Below are 27,672 nucleotides of genomic sequence, written 5' to 3'. Positions count from 1 at the left end.
GCTCTGCCAGTTACGCCACTCTGCCACACCATCATTGGAACAGTTCCGGGCAACCTTATCCTCAATAACCAAGCCAGCAAGAGGAGCAGTAAAATTACCTTGCAATCTGGGCCAGGCTCAGTCTTAGAACATGGAGACCCACACATGGGTTGGGTTTGTAGCTTTGAGATGGATGGTAGGAGGTGCACTTTGGGTCTAATGCAATTAGGGTTGCCAACTGTCCCGTATTAGCCGGGACATCTCGTATTTTGAGCTAGATTGGTTTGTCCCGCATGGGACCGCCCTTGGCCCATATTAGGCCCAGGGGACGCTGTAGGCCCAGGGGGCGCTGTAGGCCCCGACGCTGTAGGTCCAGACAGTTTACATCCCGACACTCTAGGTTTCCGACATTTTAGCTCCAGACAGTCTAGGTCCAGAAGCCCGGACGCCGCCTAATGGAGGTTGCATAGCAACCTGCCTCCCGGCCCCGTCGGCCGCCATTAGTGGAGCGGGTGCACGTGGCCGCTGGCTGGGTGAGGGCACGTGGGGCACGGGGAGGTGATGTCACATTGTCCTGTATTTGGGAGTGAGATAGTTGGCAACCCTAAATGGAATGTCCCAAAAATTCAGTTTGGAGATTATGGATCTTGATGTCGGTGTAAAAGAATGATGGTAAACACTTACAGTTCATGTGAAATAGACTGAAACATAATCATAGAAGCAAACAGAATTGATTTGCAGGGATCTGATCAATCCAAGCTTTGGTCACTTACCTGCCGTGATTTCATCGACTGACTTTGCTTGAAGGTAGGTGGTGAGAGCTGCACGGTTTGCACCAGTAATAAAGCTTGCCTCAAGTGTCTTTCAAAGTTCAACTGAAGGTCATTCATGTTTCTGCAAAAGAAAAAAAGTCATTAAAGATGCTATCAGACCAAACAGTAGCAAAGATCAGACCAAACAATAGCAAAGTAGCAAAGAACTGTCAATTTAAATCTGTACTCAAAGGTCATTTAGAAATTTTCTATCTGCAGTTAATGAGCAATACACCCAAAGATCAGAATTTTAATTTTATTTCATAAACGAAGCCAGCTTCAAAATTGGCCTTAATTTGACTGCTAAAATTGGAGGGAGTTTAATGTCGTGCATTGCTATTAGTGTTTAAATAAGACAAGAATTTATGACGGGTAAGTGATATCTCAGAGTTGGTACGTAAACCAGCATCTACAGTTCCTTGTTTCTACATCTATGTCTATAATATGCATTTTAAGATGCCCTTCTTAGTTTAGTTTAGTTTAGAGATAGACAATAGACAATAGGTGCAGGAGGAGGCCATTCGGCCCTTCGAGCCAGCACCGCCATTCAATGTGATCATGGCTGATCATTCTCAATCAGTACCCCGTTCCTGCCTTCTCCCCATACCCTCTGACTCCGCTATCCTTAAGAGCTCTATCTAGCTCTCTCTTGAATGCATTCAGAGAATTGGCCTCCACTGCCTTCTGAGGCGGCAGAGAATTCCACAGATTCACAACTCTCTGACTGAAAAAGTTTTTCCTCATCTCAGTTTCAAATGGCCTACCCCTTATTCTTAAACTGTGGCCCCTTGTTCTGGACTCCCCCAACATTGGGAACATGTTTCCTGCCTCTAACGTGTCCAACCCCTTAATAATCTTAAGAAAATAACTGCAGATGCTGGTACAAATCGATTTATTCACAAAATGCTGGAGTAACTCAGCAGGTCAGGCAGCATCTCGGGAGAGAAGGAATGGGTGACGTTTCGGGTCGAGACCCTTCTTCAGACTGATGTCAGGGGGGCGGGACAAAGGAAGGATATAGGTGGAGACAGGAAAATAGAGGGAGATCTGGGAAGGAGGAGGGGAAGGGAGGGACAGAGGAGCTATCTGAAGTTGGAGAAGTCGACGTTCATACCACTGGGCTGCAAACTGCCCAGGCGAAATATGAGGTGCTGCTCCTCCAATTTCCGGCGGGCCTCACTATGGCACTGGAGGAGGCCCATGACAGAAAGGTCAGACTGGGAATGGGAGGGGGAGTTAAAGTGCTCGGCCACCGGGAGATCAGTTTTGTTAATGCGGACCGAGCGCAGGTGTTCTTAATAAGAACATTAGTAATCTTATACGTTTCGATAAGATCTCCTCTCATCCTTCTAAATTCCAGTGTATACAAGCCTAGTCGCTCCAGTCTTTCAACATATGATAGTCCCGCCATTCCGGGAATTAACCTAGTAAACCTACGCTGCACGCCCTCAATAGCAAGAATATCCTTCCACAAATTTGGAAACCAAAACTGCACACAGTACTCCAGGTGCGGTCTCACTAGGGCCCTGTACAACTGCAGAAGGACCTCTTTGCTCCTATACGCAACTCCTCTTGTTATGAAGGCCAACATTCCATTGGCTTTCTTCACTGCCTGCTGTACCTGCATGCTTCCTTTCAGTGACTGATGCACTAGGACACCCAGATCTCGTTGTACGTCCCCTGTTCCTAACTTGACACCATTCAGATAATAATCTGCCTTCCTATTCTTACCACCAAAGTGGATAACCTCACACTTATCCACATTAAACTGCATCTGCTATGCATCCGCCCACTCACACAACCTATCCAAGTCACCCTGTAACCTCATAGCATCTTCCTCGCAGTTCACACTACCACCCAGCTTTGTATCATCTGCAAATTTGCTAATGTACTAATCTGCAAATTTGCTAAGATACAGCGCACAAACTGGCCTTTCGGCCCCTGAGTCAGCACCAACCTGCGATCTTAACACTTTCCTACACACACTAGCGATAATTTACATTTTTAGCAAGCCAATTAACCTACAAAGCTGTACATCTTTGGAGTGTGGGAGGAAACTGAAGATCTCGGAGAAAACCCACGCAGGTTCACGGGGAGAACGTACAAACTCCGTGCAGACAGCGTCCGTAGTCGGGATCGAACCCGGGTCTCTGGCGCTGTAAGCGCTGTAAGGCAGCAACTTTACTGCTGTGCCGCCGTGCCGCCCCTAAAATTCTTGAAATTATTATATTTAAAATGTCGTCCGTGTCCTGATACTCTACGAATCGTGAACCATCACTTATTGTTGGATGTACAACTCTCCCTTTCCACTCATGAGAAGACTCATGCTTCCCTCAGCATTCTGAGCCGTTAAGATGAATTAAATTTGTCACGGCAAGTTAGGACATGAACGTAACAGTGTAAGGAGTTTAAAAGGTTACATTCCCTCAAAGACAGCTGACATCCTTGCTCGAAACAGTTACGATATCAAGTTTTTTTAAAACTGTTGATATTATACACATGCTTTTAAAAAGCAAAGTTTTTTTTCTAATGCTCTTATTTTTTTCCTGTCTTCTCTCTTCAGCCTGCACCTCATCTTTTGGCTCTACGCCTGAATCACCTCTGATTCAGCTTATTCCCTTATGCTGTTACTTTGTGAGTTTTAGGACATAGATTGTTAGTCCATCGCTCACGAGAGTCCCAGATATCCTGCCAGAGCCCTCATGTAGCAGTAAAAGACCCTGTGAAGAGGAACAAATAAATTCCTGATGGCCTGACCAAAGATTACCCCTCAACCAACATCAGGGAAGATGTAGATTATGTGCTGGTATCTCAGTGCTATTGGGAGAAGCCTCAAAAAGGCATCAACAGAGACAAACACCACCCTGGCCACACTCTTGTTTGAACCCTGCCATCGGGAAAAAGATATTGGAGCCTGAAAACTGTAATGTCTAGGTTCAGGTTCAGCTTCTTCCCTGCAGTCATCAGACTATTAAACACTACAACCTCCAAATAAGGACTGAACTACATAGACTTGGGGGCATTGGTTTTGTTTATATGCACTGTTATTGTTTGATTTGCGTGTGCGTGGAAACACATGCACATATATACATACACACATATACATACACACACACATATACACACATATACATACATATACACATACACATACACACACACACATATATATATATATATATATATATATATATATATATATATATATATATATATATATATATATTTACACACATATACATACATATACACATACTGTGATGTCTTGAGAGGTCGGGAGCTTTTCTCTTGATGGTTGGGAGGTGTGGGGGCCGGAAATGAAGACAGAAAAGTTCTTGTTTTCAAACTTAAATTCCATATATTTAGTCTTTTCCAAAAACAGGTAAACTTAATTGTTTGCAGACAGGTACACAAAACCAAAACAGGTAGTTAAATCAAAACTGTAGCTTGCTGCCTTCTTACAAACTATTACTCAAACACTGCTTCTCTCCCTGTCTGTTCCAGTCGTTGTCTCTCTCTTTAAATACATTGCTTCCCTTCCCTTTTAGCTCTCTCACTGAGGCAATCAGCTCACCTGGTTCAGCTGGGCAGCAATCAGTGTCAGCAGCAATCAGTGTCAGCAGCAATCAGTGTCAGCAGCAATCAGTCTCAGCAGCAATCAGTGTCAGCAGGGCAGGCAGCCCTGCTGACTATGGGTTTTGTAGTCTTTTGCTGGCAGCCATGATGGTTTGTAGTCCTTGTTGCATCCACCGGGAGGAAATGTATCTCCCCTCTATGACTCTACCTCTCATGATATCACAATACACACATATATACATACACATATACACACACATTATTATATTATATACAGACTACTATGTTCAACTATTGGTAGTAATAATTTAATTTGTCTGTTTGGAACATACGACAATAAAACACTCTTGACAATTAAGAATCTGGTGATACACAGATTGTTTACCACATTTCCTAAAGCACAATGAGGATTTTAAATTAAAATGAGCTGCAAGGTCTATAGATATCCTGAGATCTTTGAAACTAATATACATATATTAAAAAACGAGTTATTTCCATCCCTGCCATTACAAAATGACCAGACAAGAGAGAGAAATCTAAAATAGTGGATGGTTCATGTCCAGGATCCATAACATTACCCCCCCTTCCACTCCTGAATTAGCGTGAATAAATGATTCTCATTATTTCGCTTGTGAAATATGGAAGAGGATGCGAGCACTAAATGTTGTTAATGGTGCGAATTAGAGTTACCATCAGGCCTGATCATAAGTCAGCAACACTGACATGTATGCTACTTGATCGCAGTCCTATCCCTATAATCACTAAAAACGACTCGCTTCTGCAAGACTGAAATCGATAATGGAGCAGGACTGAGATCAATAGCAGAGCAATAAAGTCCCAGAAGATCAGCTTAGATACTGTTTCTTAATGCAAAGCCAGTGAGAGGGTTACTGATTCCACACTGAAAGGGTTACTGAAGCTGAAAGCAAAAAATATATATTATTTCTCCAAGACCTTATACTGGCATAAATATAGCTAGATTCCATAATGTCTTGGTTCTGCACCTTACACAGTTAAAACAAATTGTATAAAATGAAATGTGGAAATGTCTGGGCTTGATGTTAAGACCTTCGTGAAGCATGGATAATGGCTGTTTACATTAGGCAAGTTAAAATGCTACAACAGCTAAAAGGTGAAAAACTGCCTGGAAAAGAGATTCCCCAATTCCCCATTGTCCCAACACACTAATTGAAAGCAGTCAAAGGATGCAAATTCAGTTCGAAACTATTTCACTGACTATGCTGCAATCATGAAGACTATTCTACAACTGGAGATTCTAAAATTTACATGGCAAAACTCTAAGAGTTCTAATATACCTTTGTTTCTGAACTTGTTTAGTTTGAGTTCCACCATACGGCAATCTGACACGTTTTGTAAGGATGAAGAGGCGAATCACAAGATTAATTGGAAACTGAAAGTAATGTGGTTATCAAGGAACCCGAGTCTCTGCTGCTTTAGAGAAGTTAAGATACAGGGATAATATGAGCAAAGTTTATAAGTTGAGGAGATTGTGAGGAAAGAGAAAGCGTTAGACTATCAATTAATGCAAAGCCATGATGACATTTGATTGTTCTTCATTTCCAGGCAACTGTGAACCTGAGTTGGAGCTGGAGCTATTTCTGGCTGGGGTGGAGAACACGGAGAAAGATGGTGGTATCTGCTAATGGTGATCAGAGCACGAAGACCCTTCAGTATTCACTTCCATTCGCTGAAAAGTTTGGAGAGAAATTTGTACAGATTCTTTCAAATTGGCCATAATTTAAATATCTTCTGTCTTATTCAAGAGGTTATTTTAGTAATACTTGCAACTGAATTTGTGATTTTTTTTTTTGTCAAATAAGTGGCTAGTGGTTAAATGGGATAGACAACATCAACTCTGGAGAATGTGGATCACTTTCCATATCTTGGGAGCTACCTCCCAGCAAAGACAGGCATTTATCATGTTCTTCACCAACACCTTTAGTGTGCCTGCGCAGAGTCTAACCATCTGAGGAAAAGGGTGTTTGAAGATTAGGACCACAGGTTCTGCACACAACTTATGCTCTACCAGCCACTGTGATCACTGCCCTCCTGTATGGTTCTAAGACTTAAACTCTGTATCACAGGCACTGCAATGCACTGGATAGTTCCCCCTAATGCCATCTCTGTAAAATCTTTCAATACACTGTCAGCAAAGGTAAACCAATGTCAGTGTCCTCTCTCAGGCCAGTATACCCAGAACTGCAAGCCCCAATTACATGCAGTTGGTGAAAAATGGGTGACCAAATAGCTCCAGCTCTTGTTTGAAGGAATACAATAAATTGTGAACGTCACAAAGGCCATCCCCAGACCAAAGGTTCATTTTCCATGCTGCATCTCTAAACTAAACTACACTAAACTAACATGAAGCTCAATTTCATCGACAGCACAAGACTCCCAATAGTTACAATTAACTCTCATTCTCAATAGCTTTTTGAGGATTTCCTTTCCTCTGGTGATATGAAGAAGTGCTTCCTTACATCACCTCAAAGCAGGAGTGCTCTAATTATAACGTTATGTCTCATTGTTTTGGATTTAACCAATTATAGAACATAGCACAGGAACAGGCCCTTTGGCCCACAATGTTTGTGCTGAACATGTTGCCAAGGCAAACTGATCTCATCTGCCTGCACATGATCCACATCCCTCCATTCCTTGCATTTTCATGTGCCTAGCCAAAAACCTCATTAAAGCCACTATTGTATCTGCCACCACCATTTTTTAACTATAAATTAAAAAAATTATTTGACAGTATTTAATGGATTGACAACTGTGATTAGCCGGAGCATTGCAATTCAAACCTTTCCACAATTCAAACAGATATAACTTATACATTTGAACTAGTTCTCAACTTCTTGACATTGCAATAGTTGAACATTTAAGCACAGCTTTCTCCTGTGTCACGTTGGTTTAAAACATGTACTATTCTCTTAAATACTTCGAAAACAGATTTTCCTCCAAACATCCTATAAGATCCTTTAATCAATGGAACCTCCTGAATTAGATAAAGATTTAATTTGAGAGCAATCCAAGCATAATGTATGTAACCTTTCCTTGCAACTTATCTGTAGGCATATCTGGCATATTGCTAGTGATTCTGCACCATCCAGTCAATAGGGCATTCACTCCGAGCTGGCAGATTGCAGGCTGGAGTTGCACTCCAAAGATTTGAGCCTGTAACCTTTGCAGATATTGAAGGAATGCTGCACTGTCAGACGGTTGGATGAGATGATAAATTAAGATCCTATCTGCCCTTTCATGAGAATGTATTAAAAAAAATCCCATTTCTATTCAAAGAAAGGCTGAAGAGTTCTCCTCGTGTAATTTCTGTCCTGTGACAGCACCAAAGCACTTATCAAAGTCATTCATTTTGAAGTTAATTTATTTCATACGAGCACAATCTTAAAATATATTTCTAATACAATCAGCACTCCCAACTCCTTTTTGGCTCAGACTTAAATCATTCTCCTTGCCCACTGGAGACTCATTCTGGACATTACTTGGTTAATTTACTTCTCTCACTTCTTCTTGATGGTGATTTACAATGACTGATACCTTGAATCAGAGAGATAAAATAAAACAGTAAATGAAAATCAAAACCAAACTGGAAATCCAAAATAATAGCAGAGATTGCAGGAAACACACAGCAATTCAAGCAGATTCTGTGGAAAGAGAAACAGTGAATGGTTCGGGTACAAAATCCTCAACCAGAACTGGGAAAGAAGAAAATGAGAATAAAAAAGGGTCCTGTCCCAAAACCTCATCGATGTTTTCCAGAGATGCTGCCTGAACCACTGTTACTTCAGCATTTTGTGTCTTATTTTATCAATAAGAAAACTAATGTGTTTTCTCTCTTTCCCAGATCTGAAGAAGATCCCGAATCTAAAACATTAATTGTTTCTTTCCCAGATCTGAAGAAGATCCCGAAACTAAAACATTAATTGTTTCTCCTCCCACAGATGCTGCCCAATCTACTGAGTAGGCCCAGCATTTTAATTTTGATAGAGAATAAAACTAGATGGATCATCTGGCATTGGCCGAGGCACTGGATTAGAATGGGTGCAGGACTAGGCCATTCGGCCCTTCGGGCCTGCACTGCCATTCAATATGATCATGGCTGATCATCTAAAATCAGTACCCCATTCCTGCTTTTTCCCCATATCCCTTGACTCCTTTAGCCCTAAGAGCTAAATGTAACTCTCTCTTGAAAACATCCAGTGAATTGGCCTCCACTACCTCCTGTGGCAGAGAATTCCACAGATTCACAACTCTCTGGGTGAAGAAGTTTTTGCCTACCCCTTATTCTTAAACTGTGACCCCTGGTTCTGGACTCGCCCAACATTGAGAACATCTTTCCTGCATCTAGCTTGTCCAATCCTTTAAGCCATGATCAGAATCAGAATCAGAATCAGAATCAGAATAACCTTTAAAACAAGTCTTTTGGATGAAATTCCATTACCCACAGTCCAACAATGAGCAATAAAAACAAGCAATAACACACACAATCACAAATAACACAAAACAAAAAAAAAGAAACATCCATCACAGTGAGTCTCCTCCAGTCAACTCCTCACTGTGATGGAAGGCCAGAATGTTTTTTCTCTTCCCCTGCCGTCTTCTCCCCCTGCCACGCCAGGGCGGTCGGGGCTCCTGACATTGAAGCCCCTGCCGGGCAGAGAAAAATCCCACGGCCTATTTCAGGTCACGCCGGACGGTGAAAGGTCCACAGCGGGCCGACCCAAGCCCCGCAATTAGGGGTGGGCGAAGACGCTGCCGCAGCTCCCGATGTCGGCCCCCACCCAGGGGCCTGCGAGCTTCCAATATCCATGTGGCCCACGGCCGAAACCTCCAGAGCCTCCGAAGGCGAGTCGCAGCCGTTCTCGCGGCGCCACCACAGCCTCCAAAGGCAGCCAGCTCCGTAGATGGTAACTCCGGTCCGCGGGCTCTGCGAACCAGAGCCCAGGTGGTCCCAGGTGCAGGCCGCCAGCTCCAGGTGTTTGGCCGATGGTAGGCCGCAGCGGGAACGGAGACAAAGGTCGGGTCTCCGTTCGGAAGAGACAATTTTACAGTTCCCCACACACATAGTACTCAACCACAAAAAACACTGCATCACATCTAAACACTACAATTAAGACAAAAAACAACAAAAACCACAAAAGACAAACGGACTGCAGGTGAGCCGCAGCTGCTGGGCAGCACCGCCACTACCTGTTCAATTGCAGTGAATGGCGGTGCTGGCTCGAAGTGCCGAATGGCCTACTCCTGCACCTATTGTCTATTGTCTAATTTTATATGTTTTGCATAAGATCCCCTCTCATTCTTCCAAATTCCAGTGAATACAAGCCCAATCAACCCATTCTTTCATCATATGACAGTATCACCATCCAGGGAATTAACCTGGTGAACCTACGCTGCACTCCCTCAATAGCAACAATGTCCTTCCTCAAATTAGGAGACCTAAATTGCACACAATACTCCAGGTGCAGTCTCACCAGGGCCCTGAGCAATTGCAGTAGGACCTCCTTGCTTCTAAACTCAAATCCTCTCGCAATGAAGGCCAACATGCCATTAGCTTCCTTCACTGCCTGCTGAACCTGCATGCTTACCTCTCCTAGGAACAACTCGTGACTGCTGTCTGAATTAGGGAGCTGTCCCACAGACGAGTCAAGCAATAGCCCAGTTTAGCTGACCTCACAGTATGCCAAACCCCTCCACCACCATCCCTGCTTCCATCTGCCTCACTTGCAGGAAAGGCTAAGCAGAGGGGATGGGATGGTGGGTGTGAGAAGCCCTGGATATCCTCAGTATTGATTCCATTCTGTGTGAAATCTCATGGCACCAGGTTTAAGCATAGGCAAGGAAACCTTCTCTTGATTACTACCTATTGTCTACCCAATGTTGATGAATCCAGTGTTCCTCCGTGTTGAATACCACTTGAGGAAGCACTAGACATGGGAAGTACTCCGAGTGGCTTCATGTCCACCATTAAGATAATTGTACCACCAATGAAGGACTTAGCTATCATATTGGGTCTGAGAACCGACATAAGGGTCAAACCTATTTGGTCTCATCTTCAACAATTGGAGAGGAGTATCCATACATGTTGACATTGCTAATTGTGACCACTGCATAAGTTCGTATGGAGGCAATGTTCCTTCTTCTCATGCTCCTACTAGAAGATACCATGTAGTTTCTAGTATGTTGTGTGGTGCACAATAGTGGCGTGATGAAACCTCAGGGATGATTAAGAAGCTGGATATGTCAAGCACAAATCAGTCAGTCTGTTAATAAATTGGACAGACAAGAAAGAGTCGGACTCTGGGGAGGATTGGAGAATTCCATTGGGCTGTTGCTTGGCCGGAAGCCAAAAATGGGTCAAGACGCGTACAGGCTACAGGTTAAAAGGACTTGGTATGAGTCTGTGTCGGTATGGGAGCTTTGCATGATCCCATCTTTATGGATAGTAGAAAATAGGAAGCAATCCTGGAGTGAATTGAATTAGCCAAGTCTGGTTCGGCTGGACCGGGCACCGATCCAAGAGGCCGAGCACGTGGATGGGACGGGCTGGAGTGGAGCAGCGGCGGACGACACCACGGCCATGCTTGGCCAGGCCAGGACTGAGAACTTTAGTTTTTTTTAGATTTAGAGATACAGGGCGGAAACAGGCCCTTCGGCCCACCGAGTCCGTGCCACCCAGCGATCCCGCACATTAACACTATCCTACACCCACTAGGGACAATTTTTACATTTACCAAGCCAATTAACCTACATACCTGTACGTCTTTGGAGTGTGGGAGGAAACCGAAGATCTCAGAGAAAACCCACGCAGGTCACGGGGAGAACGTACAAACTCCGTACAGATGGCGCCCGTAGTCAGGATCGCACCTGAGTCTCCGGCGCTGCTTTCGCTGTAAGGCAGCAACTCTACCTGCGCCACCGTGCCGACTTGATGAAATGGCGCCGAGCATTGTGGTGCCGACATTGTGTGCAAAATGAATTTCATTATGTAACATTTAATTGCCTATGTGACAATAAATATCCATTGAATTGAATTCTAACAAAGGCCTGGATGAGCGTTTCAGCGGGAGAGCAGATTTGGGCGATATCACGGAGGAGGAAATAAATTATCCTAACGTTTCTGAAACAAGGAACTGCTGAAGGTTTACAAAACAAGACATAAAACGCTGGAGTAACTCAGCGTGTCAGGCAGTATCCCTGGAGAACAAGGATACTTGCCGTTTTGGGTCTGAAGAAGAGTCTCGACCGAAAGCGTCACATATTCATGTTCTCCAGGGATGCTGCCAGACCAGTTGAATTACTCCAGCACTTTGGGTCTTGTTATCCTGTTGTGCTGATTGAATTGAACCTCAGTTTGAAGCAGCACTGATGGAGCTGAATAACAGTTGTACCTGTAAAGCATGTATCAATTGGACTACTTTTCAATGTATTACTTTCAAAAGAGAAAAATAGGCATCTCCAGTAATACTGTTATGTTACAATATTAAGTGTGGCACAGAGCAACTGTGAAAAGCTTTATCTGTGCAGCTTAAGTAATGTACTTTGCCATTCTGTTTAAACAGCAAATAAATAATGATGTATGATAAATAGATAGATATCAAACAGCTAGTTCACAGCTCCCCAGGAACTTACAAATAAACAGTACAGCTCACTCTAGCGACGTGTAATGGATCAAACTCTCAATGTAATTGAAAGTGTTCCAACAAATTAGAAGCCGAATAATGCCAATGAGGCTATTTACAAAGGACATTTGCTTTCTGTCTAAGGGAGAGCAACATCTGTAGAACAACCTCTGGAGGGACATTTGGGCAGATAAACCTGTAGCCATTTGGCCGAGGAAATTCTCACGTTCCTTGACTCTCGACAGAAACTGTTCAGATTTAGCATTCTAAAAATCCTAATTTGATAACGTTTTAATCTTCTCATTAACTAATCTATTTTAAATGATTAATGCTCCCTGTAAAATCTAGATCAATATCTCTGTTACTCCATCCAGATCCGAGTGTCTGTTTCTCCAAGTCCTGATTCAGTATCATAGTGTAAACCGGTTTGACTCTTTTCAGATTGATCCTTGTACAACCTGATCTTAATCAGGAAAAGAATTCAGTCCCTTTGCTCTGAACACGATATAAAAGAGGGCTTTAGAATGATGAGAATGTTTAATAAGGCATATGCTGAGGAAATGTTTCCGCATTATAAGTTAGAGTTCATTAAATATAAGGCAGACATTAATCAAATAGTTTGGTTCAGATATAACAGAAGAGGAGTCACCTTCCTGAAACATCAGCACACCACAAATCCAATGAAGGTGAAGAACTAAACAACATTCCAAAAGTGAGTTACTCCAGCATTTTAGTGTCTATCTCTGGTATAAACCAGCATCTGCAGTTCTTTTCTAATACGTTAAAACACCGACCCCAGCTTATCCCACCACCAACTTCTGCTCAGCCTCCTGAGATGAAGCCTCTTGAGCAAAGCCAGAGCTCCTCCACCTCCACCTCCGCCTCCGCCTCCGGCTCCGGCTCCGGCTCCGCCTCCGCCTCCGCCTCCGCCTCCGCCTCCGCCTCCGCCTCCGCCTCCGCCTCCGCCTCCGCCTCCACCTCTGGCTGCTTGGTGAGTGCCAGCCTTCCTTTCATACCCCACGAGGTGCCATCACTCCGGGATGCTTACTGCTCCCAGCTGATCAACTAAATCAGACCTCATTACCTGTTGCTTTTTAGCAATCCCGCTCCTCTGCCCCTCCTCTCAGCTGCTCAACTCAAACGTACCTCATTAACTGGTGCTTTTTTAAAAGCCCCACTCTTCTGCTAGTGCGGGAAAATGCTGGAGGCAATTGAGATGATGAGCTAACGGGGCAATAAAAAAATATCAATAGGATTAGGCAAAGTCAACTGAGATTTACGAAAGGGGATTTTTTTGGACAAATTTACTGGCACTTGTTGGACTAATGGAACAGGCGGATGGGTTGAGATGAAATAAGTGTGGATAGTTGTTTCTTCAGAGCAAAATTACATATGAACCAATTGTGTTAAATGGTCTGTTTCTACAAGGTAATATTTAATGTAGGTCCACATAGTCCAGAGCAGGTAAGTCGGGTTTTAGTTAATTTACACTGGGAGATTCAGAACTTGATGATGTAGAATTGGAGTGTATGGAGAAGCATTAGAACCTTCAGATGTGGGTCCGGCCGACACTGATCCTGATCTGGAAAGAATAAGTAGGCTGGAGTTCCTTCCTCTGGAAAATAGGTTTAGGAGACTTCACAGGGAAGGTCCTTAAAATGGCCGAAAAGTTGATTTCACGCTTTCCCCCTTGTTATTGAAAATTATTATTGATGATCAACTCCATTTGGCTCTTAAGAGGTAGGCTATTTGCCCCCTCATGCCTGCACTAACTCCAATCTATTGCTACCCTGAAAATCCAAAAATATGTTGTTCTTTCTCTTAAATATGTTGAGCAACTAAACCTTGACTATCAGTTTGGGTGGTGAACTCCAAACTTCAGTTCCCTTTGTGTGAGGGATTTATTTCTCTTCTCTGACCAGAATTATTTTGAGACTTTGACCCCTTTTTCTCTAGTACTATCCTACACACGAGGGACAATTCCAGCCAAGAGAAACAGAACTCTGCTCTGGTTGTGGATGTGGATGGATTGGAGATGGACTCGCTTTTTTTAAAAAAGAATCCTAAGGTATTATGGCACCACTTTAAGAAGAAACGCTTTTGGTACTGAGGAGATTCTGAGTGCAGAAAGCCGCGAACACATGCTTGATCTAATGACACCTTGTACATCAAAGCTTTAATGGGAACAGTTTGTTGTGGATAATTACCTGCAAAATAAACTCAGACAGACAGGCAGATTTAGAAATGGGCTTCATAAAGCATAATTTGTTGTGGTTCTTGTGTAGCTTGTGAACTGCACATAGCCGCCTGAATCAGTGACTGGAATATTATTACCTTCCGTGTTCACATTCAGTCAGGATGTAAAACAAATCCTCACTGCCCCAATCACCACTGCTCTCCTTCCTTCCTTCCTCCCACCCACCCCGCCTTGATCTCTCACTTAGATATAGGAAATCCATTGGCACTAACCCAATGAAATCCAATTAATTTCTCACCAGGATCCGATTAAATATTTATCCATCAATTAACAGTATTGACACAGATTGCCCAGTCATTATCTCTTTGCTGTTTGTGGGACTTTACAATGTGTTACTTTTTTCAATTAACTATAATGGTGAATACCAAGCTTTTGACTTAATGCTGCTTACTCCCTATTCTTGCTTCAATTGTGATCCATTCAGTTTAGACTTTAGAGATACAGCACAGAAACAGGCCCTTCGACCCACTGTGTCCGTGCAGACCAGCAATCACCCCGTACACTAGCACTATCCTACACACTAGGGACAATTTACAATTTTACCGAAGCCAATCAACGTACAAACCTGTACGTCTTGGGAGTGTGGGAGGAAACCAGAGCACCTGGAGAAAACCCACGCAGGTCACAGAGAGAATGTACAAAATCTGTCAGACAACACCCATAGTCAAGATGTATGTAGGTATGTAGGTTATCAGGTATGTAGGTTAATTGGTTGGGTAAATGTAAAAATTGTCCCTAGTGGGTGTAGGATAGTGTTAATGTACGGGGATCGCTGGGCGGCACGGACTTGGAGGGCCGAAAAGGCCTGTTTCCGGCTGTATATATATGATATGATATGATATGATATGATATGATATGATAAGATCGAATCTGGGTCTCTGGCGCTGTGAGGCAGCAACTGCACAACTGCGCCACCGTGCCGCTCAGACGGAACGTTTCCGACAGAAAATTTGCATCCAACAGGATGTTTGGTTTTTACAAAATCTAGAGTTATCGTTTTATAAAGAAAATCCCCGATTTTAAATTGTTAGCTTTCAGGTATCTCAAGGGATTTTAAAGGTAAGATAAGTACATAATAAGACAGAGGTCACCCGTGATCTAATTTAATGGCAGATCGAGCTTGAGGGGATGAACAGACTCTTCAGACCAATATCGTATCCCGGGCAGGAGATAGGGTGTCGATGTGGAAGAATCCTCTTTGTAAGTCTGAAGAAGGGTCTTAACCCGAAATGTCACCTATTCCTTTTCTCCAGAGATGCTGTCTGTCCCGCTGAGTTACTCCAGCTTTTTGTGTCTATCTTCAGTTTAAACAGTTCTTTCCTACACTAGCCTCTTTGGTTACTGTTTGAACTCTGATCCTGTGAGCATGGCACATGGTTGTGCTCCTAACATCTCTTGTTGCATAGCTGTTGATTACCATCTTCGTAAAGTTGATCGTTTCCAGGCTGCAGCTCAGACACTCATCTTCATTCCCCATCTTGTGAGGAAATATTTCCTGATTGGCTTCTGGCCCTCCAATTCCCCCAGCACTAAATGTCACCGATAGATTCACAAGGCACAAGTCAGGAGTGTGATGGAATACTCTCCATTTGCCTGCACGAGTCCAGCTTCAACAATGCTCAGGAATAGGGTTATAGACAATAGACAATAGGGGCAGGAGTAGGCCATTCAGCCCTTCGAGCCAGCACCGCCATTCAATGTGATCATGGCTGATCACTCTCAATCAGTACCCCGTTCCTGCCTTCTCCCCATACCCCCTCACTCCGCTATCCTTAAGAGCTCTATCCAGCTCTCTCTTGAAAGCATCCAACGAACTGGCCTCCACTGCCTTCTGAGGCAGAGAATTCCACACCTTCACCATTCTCTGACTGAAAAAGTTCTTCCTCATCTCCGTTCTAAATGGCCTACCCCTTATTCTTAAACTGTGGCCCCTTGTTCTGGACTCCCCCAACATTGGGAACATGTTTCCTGCCTCTAATGTGTCCAATCCCCTAATTATCTTATATGTTTCAATAAGATCCCCCCTCATCCTTCTAAATTCCAGTGCCAACTGTCCCGTATTAACCGGGACATCCCGTATTTTGGGCTAAATTAGTTTGTCCCGTACGGGACCGCCCTTGTCCTGTATTAGTAGGGTTGCCAACTTCCTCACTCCCAAATAAGGGACAAAGGGTGACATCACCGCCCCGCGCCCCACGTGACCTCACCAAGCCAGTGGCCCCGCGCCCCACGTGACCTCACCCAGCCAGGCGGTCGCCATTGGTGGAGCGGGAGCACGTGGCCACTGGCTGGGTGAGGTCACGTGGGGCGCGGGGCGGTGACATCACCCTTTGTCCCGTATTTGGGAGTGAGGAAGTTGGCAACCCTACTCAGGAAGGCCAACAGAATCGAACAGAAAGTAGCCTTCACTTGCTCCGCAACTCACTCGCTGTTGTTGCAGGTAAATATAGACGTGAAATGCTGGAGTAACTCAGCGGGTCAGGCAGCATCCCTGGGGAAAAGGAATAGGTGATGTTTATCCAGAGATGGTGCCTGACCTGCTGAGTTATAGAGTGATACAGTGTGGGAACACTTTGACCACAACTTGCCCAACATGTCCCAGCAACACTAGTCCCACCTGCCTACGCTTGGTCCATATCCCTCCAAACCTGTCCTATCGTGTACCTGTCTAACTGTTTCTTAAACGTTAGGCCACAGCCTCAACTACCTCCTCTTGCAGCTTGTTCCATACACCCACCACCCTATGTGCATTACTCCACCATTTTGTGTCTATCTTTGGTGTAAACCAGCATCTTCAGATCCTCCCCACACATTTTCTCAGGTAAATATGACTTACAATAGGAACCCAATTGTACTTTTTCAACAACACCTCCCAAACCAAACAACCACTACCACCTAGAAAGACAAAGGAAGCAGATATAGAGGAGCACCAAACCGTAGCATGCATCAATCTTACTCAGAAATGGGTGATGCAGTGGCGCAGCGGTAGAGTTGCTGCCTTACAGTGCTAGAGACCCGGGTTCGATCCTTACTATGGGTGCTGTCTGTATGGAGTTTCTATACGTTCTCTCCGTGACCATGTGGGTTTTCTCCGGGAGCTCCGGTTTCATCCCACACTCCAAAGACGTACAGGTTTGTAGGTTAATCGGCTTCGGTAAAGGAAAATTATAAATTGTTCCTATTGTGTCGGATAGTACTAGTGTATGGGCACGGCTGATCGGCGCAAACCAGGTGGGCCGAAGGGCCTGTTTGTGCGTTGTATCTCTAAACAACCAAACTAAACTAAATACTTCACCGGTTGTTCATGACTGCTGGCTCCAAATACTCAAACTCTTTACTACCTCACTGCGTAGTAAATGCACGTCTTGTCACATCCCACAAGACTATCTTAATAAGTCAAGTCAAGTCAAGTCAAGTCAATTTTATTTGTATAGCACATTTAAAAACAACCCACGTTGACCAAAGTGCTGTACATCTGATTAGGTACTAAGGAAAAAAAAATGAAACATACAGTAGCACACAAACAGTTCACAGCGCCTCCTCAATGAGCCTCAAACGCTAGGGCTTAATAAAGCTTTGCAACAGTTTAACATCTCCCCTGAAAGAAGGCACCTGTGAATAAAGATCCCAGGAATATTCCAGTCATGGGCTCAGATGGCCTCGCGGTCTCTTTGGACATTGATTCAGAATTAATGTTCACATTCTGACATATAAATATTTATCAGCTCAAAATCTCTTAACTTGAAATGGCACCCCCTGATATCAGATGCAACTAGTTGAGGTATTCCATACATTTTAGCTTCCTGCTGTTTAATTCATGCATGATAAAAACGTTTCTCACCTTTGCTGTAGCTTGTTAAATAGAATTCTTGTCTCTAAAGACAGATTCTTGTCTCTGACACAGATTCACTTTGGAGACTTGAGAGTGAATTCTGGATGGACACTCCAATTTGGTGCTGCCTGAGGGCTACAGTTTTGAAGGAACAGCCTTTCCAATTAGTCACTACACTGAAGCTCTAGCTGTCCATTTGGAAGGATGCAAAAAATCTCAAAGTACTTTTTTGAAGGGTATTTTCTTTCATCTCAATACTAACAATACTTACAGTGCCCTCCATAATGCTTGGTACAAAGACCCATCATTTATTTATTTTCCTCTGTACACCACAATTTGAGATTTGTAATAGAAAAAAATCACGTGGTTAAAGTGCACATTGTCAGATTTTATTAAAGGCCATTTTTAGACATTTTGGTTTCACTATGTAGAAATTACAGCTGTGTTTATACATAGTCCCCCATTTTAGGCACCATAATGTTTGGGACATTCACAGGCGTATGTAATTGCTCAGGTGTGTTTAAATGCCTCCTTAATGCAGGTATAAGAGAGCTCTCAGCACCTAGTCTTTCCTCCAGACATTCCATCACCTTTGGAAACTTTTATTGCTGTTTATCAACATGAGTCCCAAAGTTGTGCCAATGAAAGTCAAAGAGGCCATTATGAGACTGAGAAACAAGGATAAAACTGTTAGAGACATCAGCCAAACCTTTGGTTTGCCAAAATCAACTGTTTGGAACATCATTAAGAAAAAAGAGAGCACTGGTGAGTTTACTAATCGCAAAGGGACTGGCAGGCCAAGGAAGACTTCCACAGCTGATGACCGAAGAATTCTCTCTATAATAAAGAAAAAACACCAAATCTGTCCAACAGATCAGAAACACTCTTCAGGAGTCAGGTGTAGATTTGTCAATGACCACTTTCCGCAGAAGACTTCATGAAGCCAGCGCTGGAGCCAGCGCTGCCGTCGCAGCTGCGGCTTGCCTGCAGTCCGTCTGTCTTTTGTGTTTTTTGTTGTTTTTGTCTGAATTGTAGTGTTAATATGATGTAGTGTTGTATGTTATGTTTTGGGGGGGGGGGGGTGGGAGGGAACGGGAACTGTAACATTCTCTCTCCAGAACGGAGACGTGACCTTTGTTCTGTGTCGTGTCTCCGTTCCCGCTGCGGCCTACCACCGGCCATGCACCTGGGACCACCTGGGTCTCTGGTTCGCAGAGCCCGCGGCGCGGACTCACCACCTGCGGCGCTGGCTGCCTGCGAATGCTGCGGGAACGGCTGCGACTCGTCTCCGGAGGCTCCGGCGCGGGCCGCGTGGACGTCGGAAGCCCGCAGGCCCCTGGATGGGGGCCGACATCGGGAGCTCCGGCAGCGGCAGAGGCAACGTGTTCGCCCGCCCCGAATTGCGGGGCTTGGGTCGGCCCGCCGCGGACCTTTCACCGTCCGGCGCGGCCTGAAATAGGCCGCGGGATTTTTCACCGCCCAGCGGGGGCTTCAATATCGGGAGCCCCGACCGCCCCGACGTGGCAACTCCAACAGCCTGACCGCGGGACAAGACGGCAGGGAAGTGAAAAAGACATTCTGGCCTTCCATCACAGTGAGGAGGGACTGGAGGAGACTCGCTGTGATGGATGTTTCTTTTTGTTTGGTGTTAGTTGTGATTGTATGTGTTATTGCATTTTTATTGATTAATCTTATTGGTCTTATTGTTCAACTGCGGGTAATGTTTCATTTTACTACACATTTATGTGTATGTGACAAATAAACGACTATTGACTATTGACTATTGAACAAAAATAGAGGCTACACTGCAAGATGCAAATCAATGGTTAGCTGCAAAAATAGGATGGCCAGTTACAGTTTGCCAAGAAGTACATGAAAGAGCAACCACAGTTCTGGAAAAAGGTCTTGTGGACAGATGAGATGAAGATTAACTTATATCAGAGTGATGGCAAGAGTAAAGTATGGAGGAGAGAAGGAACTGCCTAAGATCCAAAGCATACCACCTCATCTGTGAAACACGGTGGTGGGGGTGTTATGGCCTGGGCATGTATGGCTGCTGAAGGGACCGGCTCATTTATCTTCATTGATGATACAACTGCTGATGGTAGTAGCATAATGAATTCTGAAGTGTAGAGACACATTCTATCTCCTCAAGTTCAAACAAATGCCTCAAAACTCATTGGCCCGTGGTTCATTCTGCAGCAAGACAATGATCCCAAACATACTGCTAAAGCAACAAAGTAGTTTTTCAAAGCTAAAAAATGGTCAATTCTTGAGTGACCAAGTCAATCACCCGATCTGAACCCAATTGAGCATGCCTTTTATATGCTGAGGAGAAAATGAAGGGGACTAGCCCCCAAAACAAGCATAAGCTAAAGATGGCTGCAATACAGGCCTGGCAGAGCATCACCAGAGAAGACACCCAGCAACTGGTGATGTCCATGAATCGCAGACTTCAAGCAGTCATTGCATGCAAAGGAGATGCAACAAAATACTAAACATGACTACTTTCATTTACATGATATTGCTGTGTCCCAAACATTATGGTGCCCTGAAATGGGGGGGATCTATGTATAAACACTTGTAATTTCTCCATGGTAAAACCAAAATATATAAAAATGGCGTTTATTAAAATCTGACAATGTGCACTTTAACCACGTGTGATTTTTATCTATTACAAATCTCAAATTGTGGAGTACAGAGGCAAATAATTAAATGATGGGTCTTTGTCCCAAACATTATGGAGGGCACTGTATTACATATGTGCTGTGCAATAATTGGTCACTTAAATTTCATTATTATTATAATGCACATGACACTTTCAATGCTTTGTAACCGTATCTTTTTGGCCAATGGCAGATCAATTTTCCTCCGGGATCAATAAAGTTGTATCGTATCGTATCGTATTGTAATAGTCTCTTTCCTTTGGCAATCTTCGGAAGCCCTCCCTGTAATTTCCTACTACTCCATTTGTCCTTACCAGGTCCTGCCTGCAGTCATGAACAGCTGATTGCCCGGCATTAACTCACTCTCTTGACCTGGCCAGCTAGGAAATGGGAAACTGGGCAAAAATATTGAAATGATGTCCTATCTTTAATCCTGCGTCTTATCACCATGCCTGTTTTTTTCTCAACTGCTCATTGACCCACAGGGTCTTTGTGCTCCTCCAAACCCTCTCGGAGGCTGAGAAGCGGAGGTCAGACAGAGGAGAAATCTCTCTAAGATGTTGCATCAAACACAGCAGAGCACATAGATCACAAGCTGGATTCAATTTACCTTCATGGCTCCACAGTAATCCATCAAACACACTCACGGCAGGTGAGTTACACTTCATCAGTTATACAGAGTTAAGTTTCATCTGCAATGTCTCATCAAAAATACCCAAGATGGATGTAACATCAGTTAGATGCAGAGTAAAATTCCTTCTAAAGGTACGTACAAACCCTGTTAGATGAATAGTATCGCCTCCACTAAATTGCCCATCAAACATTTCCAGGTTAGATAAAGTAGGTACAAAATATAAAAATAATGTTCCCTATGCAGACATTGGAAAGGTACAGAGAAGGCTACAAGCAAAGTAAAACTCTATTTGGACTGCCCCATCAAAAACTGTTAGAATCGTACAGCATGAAATAAATACAAAGTATTTCAATTCCAAACAAACTCAACCTACAGTTTTATTTTAGACTTGTCAATTCAAGACAGCAACAATAAGTTGGAGACACAAGAGACTGCAGATAGTGAAATCTGGAGCCAAAAAAAAGGAGCTGCTGGAGGAAGCGATCAGGCAACATCTGTGGAGGGAATTGCCACATCTCAAACTAATCCGGTGTACCTAAATTTTCTAATTTCCTTAATGTCCAAAATCTATTAATCTGTCTTGAATACACTTAGTTGCTGGGTTGCATTGTTCTCCTTCATAAATAATTTCAGATTAATTAACCTTTGTGTGAAGGAATTTCTACTAATTTCAGTATGAAATGGGTGAGTCTTTAGCTTTGGACTGTAAACCCTCATCCTAAAAGCCCTAGCCAGGAGAAATACCCTTCCTATATTTCTCTTGACAAACCCTGTAAGAACTTTTTATTCTACAATGAGATCATGAGTCTCTTCAGTGAGAGATAGGTCATTCCCCTCTGTCTGATCTTAAAGGTTATCTGGCTATCTGACTGGAAAAAGATTTGAACAGCCTGGAAGAGTGAGACAATGATGACAGTGCATTTTTATAGCTTTTGCTCAGCAGTGGAACAAGAGTGCAAACTATAAACTTCAAGGGAATCTGACCATAAATATCTGAAGAAGGGTCTCGACCTGAAAAGCCATCTATTCCTTTTCTCCAGAGATGCTGTCTGACCCGCTGAGTTACTCCAGATTTTAGTGTCTATCTTCACAAATATCTGGTGATCTGCTTGGCTTGGACTTATTGTTTTTCTCATCAGTTGCTATCAGCCAAGAGCACATGAAAATCCCTGGTATTGATCAATGATAATAACAACACAGTAAAGTAGCAGAGACTGAAGAATTCCCACAGATAGTAAATTGGGACGCAAACAGTATGTTTTTAGCTGATATTTTAAACATTTTATAGTGTGAATTAAAGATTGGAAGATATCCATAAGATCAAGGTAGAATTTGACTTCATGCTTAGCTTAGTTTAGAGATACAGTGCGGACACAGACCCTTCGGCCCACCATGTCCGCACTGACCAGTGGTCCCCGCACATTAACACTATCCTACACACACTAGGAACAATTTACACATACACCAAGCCAATTAACCTACAAACTTGTACGTCTTTGGAGTGCAGGAGGAAACCGAAGATCTCGGAGAAAACCCATGCAGGTCACGGGGAGAATGTACAAACTCCTTACAGGCCGTAAGGAGCACCCGTAGTCGGGATCGAACCTGGGTCTCTGATGCTGCAAGCGCTGGAAGGCAGCAACTCTACCGCTGCGCCACCATGGCCACATCTTTACATAATCTTTAAAAATAAATAAGATATCTTAGAAATTTTAAATTCATTAGATTTTACATTTTGAAATATTGATCAGATAGAGTAACGTTCCAAGTACATAAAATTAGAATAATAGTTTTCCCTAAACAGTAATTATTGCTTGGTATGGCATTATAAACATACTTAGATCTCATGCAACAAGTTTAATGCTTTCAGGGTATTTTATAATGAAACAATTTGTCATTAATTTCCCTTACTTATAGTGGAGAAGTTTTTAAAAACACAGCCACCAGGGGTGTTAATTTTTACTGAGAACAAATTCTGTATTTCCACACTTACAGTAGCTATGAATCCAGGAACATTCTGAAGTTGTTTGTGGCTTTATGTTCATTGCATACACAAAATTGGCATTTTATGTCAGTGATTGGTGGATACAGATGGGAAAGAGGGGAGTTCATTGACAGATGGTTTGACAGAGGCCAGAGATGAATAGACAAAAATTGTGAGATAAGGAGATAGATAGAAGAGGCATGAAATGTGAAGCCAGAGGAAGGAATATGGCTGGAAGGTAATGGGGAGAAGGGAGAAAGAGGGTGCTCATCCAGGTGGGCCACATGGCAATGAGGATGAATGGGGTACGGAAAAGGGGGGATAGGTTGATTACCTAAATTGGAGAATTCAATGTTCATATCATTGGATGATGCTCCCTCCGTAACTCCTTGGTTCGGTCATCCCTTCCCACTCAAGCCATCCCGTCCCCAGGTACCTTCCCCTGCAACTGCAGGAGATGTGACACCTGTCCCTATACCTATAACTATAGATTAGACATCTGTTTTGTCGAACACTTGCCCAGTGTTTGGCAAGGTCTGGAGCATCTCTGGAGAGGAATGGGTGACGTTTCAGGTTGAGACCCTTCTTCAGACCCAAAACTTCACCCTTTCCTTCTCTCCAGAGATGCTGCCTGTCCTGCTGAGTTACTCCAGCTTTTTGGTCTATCTTAAGTTTAAACCGGCATCTGAAAGGTTCCTTCCTACACGTTTGGCAAGGACTGCTCGATCTTCAGGTTGCTTACCATTTTAACTCTCCTTCCCATTCCCATATTGATCTTTCTGTTCTGAGCCTCCTCCATTGTCAGAGTGAGACCACACACGAAATGGCAGAACAGCACATCATATTCAAATTCTCTAATTTTAGGTAAACAACTCTTCCTTTTTTTGCTCCTCCATTCCATGTGCACCATCTGGATGCACACCCATTCTCCTTTTTCCCTTCCATCGTTTCCTCCCACCTATATACCCTCCTTTGACTTAACATTAGACACATCATCTATCCTTATCTCCTTCTCCAACGCCTTTTATAGTCATAGAGCATGGAAACAGGCCCTTTGGCCCAACTTGTCCACACCGTCCAACATCTCCCAGCTACACTAGTCCCACTTGCCTGCCTTTGGCCCATATCTGTCTCAATGTCCTATCCATATCCGATTGTCTTATCATTTGTGGCCATTGTCCAACCATTCGCCATCAAAACCTTCCCTCATCTGTATCCGCCTTTCACGCGCCAGGCTTTGACCCATCCCCACCTCTCTTCCAGCTTTTTCCTCCCCTCTCTCCCGACTACAATCAGTCTGAAGAAAGGTCCCAACCCGAAATTACACCTTTCCATGTTCTCCAGAGATGCTACCTGACCCGCTGAGTTGGTCCAGCACTATGTACCATTGATTTTCATTGTTTCTGGGTTTGTTGTTCATAAGTTCATAAGTTATAAGAGTGGAATTAAGCCATTCGGCCCATCAAGTCTACTCCGCCATTCAATCATGGCTGATCTATTTTTCCCTCTCAACCCAATTCTCCTGCCTTCTCCCCATAACCCCTGACACCCGTACTAATCAAGCATCTGTCAACCTCGTGTCAATGTTCTTCAGGCTGTGAATCCTTCCATGATAGTGTGGTGAAAGGGGCTGCCCAGACTTGGAGGTAGGGTGAGTAGGAGAAGAGTGGCCAGTGATGAATGATTGTGGAGCAAGATTTAGAATTAGGACCATCCATTCTCAAGGGTCAGTGTGCTGGTATGGATATATTTTTGATTGTAGTATGGAGCCAATCTTGATTATTTTATTAGTACTTGATATGGCATGGGTGGAATGCATGGATTGGTATACTTGCAATATGCACAAACCACCATTTTATGCAGTTAAAAGACTTGGGATAAGGAAAAGTAGCATTTGCTAAAAGCTCCCCTTGGTCTTTTCTCTTTATGTTCTTCACCTGACTGCTGCTACTATTGATCTGAAAGATTGACAAACAGCCTGGTTTAATCACTACAACAACAGTTCATGGCATCAAATTAATTATGACATTTTTGATTAATGTGAAAAATCTGTGAAACAACAGTCCATAGGTCAAGGCTCCCTTATTAAATTACTGCGATTCTTTTTGTCAATCTCCAAGCTCTCAGCTCTACTCAAAAGACAATTTACAAATAAACCTCCCAACCTCAAACAAATGCTTCACATAATTGCTTCCCAAACTTTCACTGGAGACAAGGAAAGCATTGGGGGAACAGAGGCAGATGCAGGCGATGGAACTGAAGCAGGATCGCAGTGGGGAAAAGAGATAGGGTCACCAACTGTCCCGTATTAGCCGGGACATCCCGTATTTTGGGCTAAATTACTTTGTCCCGTATGGGTCCGCCCCTGTCCCGTATTAGTAGGGTTGCCAACTTCCTCACTCCCAAATACGGGACCAGGTGACGTCACCGCCCCGCGCCCCACGTGACCTCACCCAGCCAGCGGCCACGTGCTCCCACTCCACCAATGCGGCCGCCCGGGCGGGAGCACGTGTACGCTGGCTGGGTGAGGTCATGTGGGGTGCGGGGCTTGGGGCACGGGGCAGTGACGTCACCTTGTCCCATACTTGGGAGTGAGGAAGTTGGCAACCCCAAAAAGAGATGAAGGTTGAATATTGACTACAACTAAAGTGGATCGACACGTTTAATGCAATGTAATTAGCACATTCTGGCTGTATGCTCACAAGCATTAGAGTGCTCCACTATCATTTGCTGCAGCTGAAGGACTGGCTCTGTGATGGGTCTGGGATGTGTTAACAGGCAAGTTCAAGTTTCACTTTAAATAGGCATACCTTTTCATTGTAAGAGGGAAGTTGGTCTATTCCATTACATGGTATGGTTTTCACTTTTAAATGACATTGATTCAATCCTCTTTACTACAACTGAACACAGTAATAAATCCTGCTCACACTTCATCTGGTATCTAGGTGTAGAATTCTCTCTTCTGACTTGAGTTGTCTTTACTTTCAGTGGTTTTATTTTGTATTGATTGATTAACTGCATAAGTTTAATTATTGATGGACTGTCTCTCCTAATGCCAAGTTTCATACAGCGTTGCTCAAGAGGTAGAGATTTTCTAAGAACAAGAGTGTCATGCAAACTAGTATACATAGGAACATCCAAGGTTAGTGGGGTGGAACCTGTAAGCCGATCAGTCTTGGAATGAAGCATGTCAGCATTTTCTGGTTGAAGAGATTTAGATTGGGTGAACCCCAGGGTTATTATGAGGAAACTCGATAGAGTAGATAGGAAGGAAAAGGTTCCAGTGACAGGAAGGTTTAAGGGACACTGATTGAAGACAATTGGCAAAAGAAACAAAGGAGAGACACAGGCAACGTTTTTAACAGTGGGCTGTGATCTGACATGACATACGGCAAACAAACATAGTTAAAAAAAGAACATATCCATGATGGTGCAAGAGGTGGACCATAGTTTGGACCTTGTTGAGATAGGATTAGGGTTAGAAACATAGAAACATAGAAAATAGGTGCAGGAGGAGGCCATTTGGCCCTTCGAGCCAGCACCGCCATTCATTGTGATCATGGCTGATCGTCCCCAATCAATAACCCGTGCCTGCCTTCTCCCCATATCCCTTGATTCCACCAGCCCCTAGAGCTCTATCTAACTCTCGTAAATCCATCCAGTGATTTGGCTTCCACTGCCCTCTGTGGCAGAGATTCCACATTGTGTAGGTTGGTTCAAGAATCTGGTTCAAGGATCTGATAGGAAAGTGGCTACTCCTGAACCTGGTGGAAAATCAATGGTACCTTTCAAAAGCGAATTGGATAAATGTTTGAAAACGGAAAAAAATGCAGTGCGGCGTGGAAAATACAAGCGGGTGGGACTAATTGATTATCTCTTCCGAAGTCATCTATGTGATGGGCTAAATGATTTCCTTCCAAGGTATATTATGTTATGATTATATCCAGGAATTCTCAATTATCAAAAACTCTAATGATTTATCACGTTCAGTTACTTGGAACAATTCACAGATCAAACCATCACAGAATCAAACAACAGTGTAACTTATAATTTTCTCTTTGTTAGTTTTATGCACAATTAAACTTTGTGGAACTTTCAGATATCTAATAGCTGGTTCTGTGCATTTTACCAAGACAGTGCCTGCCTCCTTACCCCATTGATTTCCCAGTAACATTCCTACTGACAGTCCTCTGCCTCAACACTTCATCGATTTGACAATAGCTTCTTAACACAGTTACCAGAGTAAGGAGGCAAATACTTTTAGAAGTCCACAG

The sequence above is a fragment of the Rhinoraja longicauda genome, chromosome 32, assembly GCF_053455715.1.
Source record: "Rhinoraja longicauda isolate Sanriku21f chromosome 32, sRhiLon1.1, whole genome shotgun sequence".
In the NCBI taxonomy this organism is placed as follows: domain Eukaryota; kingdom Metazoa; phylum Chordata; class Chondrichthyes; order Rajiformes; family Arhynchobatidae; genus Rhinoraja; species Rhinoraja longicauda.
This window is presented reverse-complemented; position numbering follows the sequence as displayed.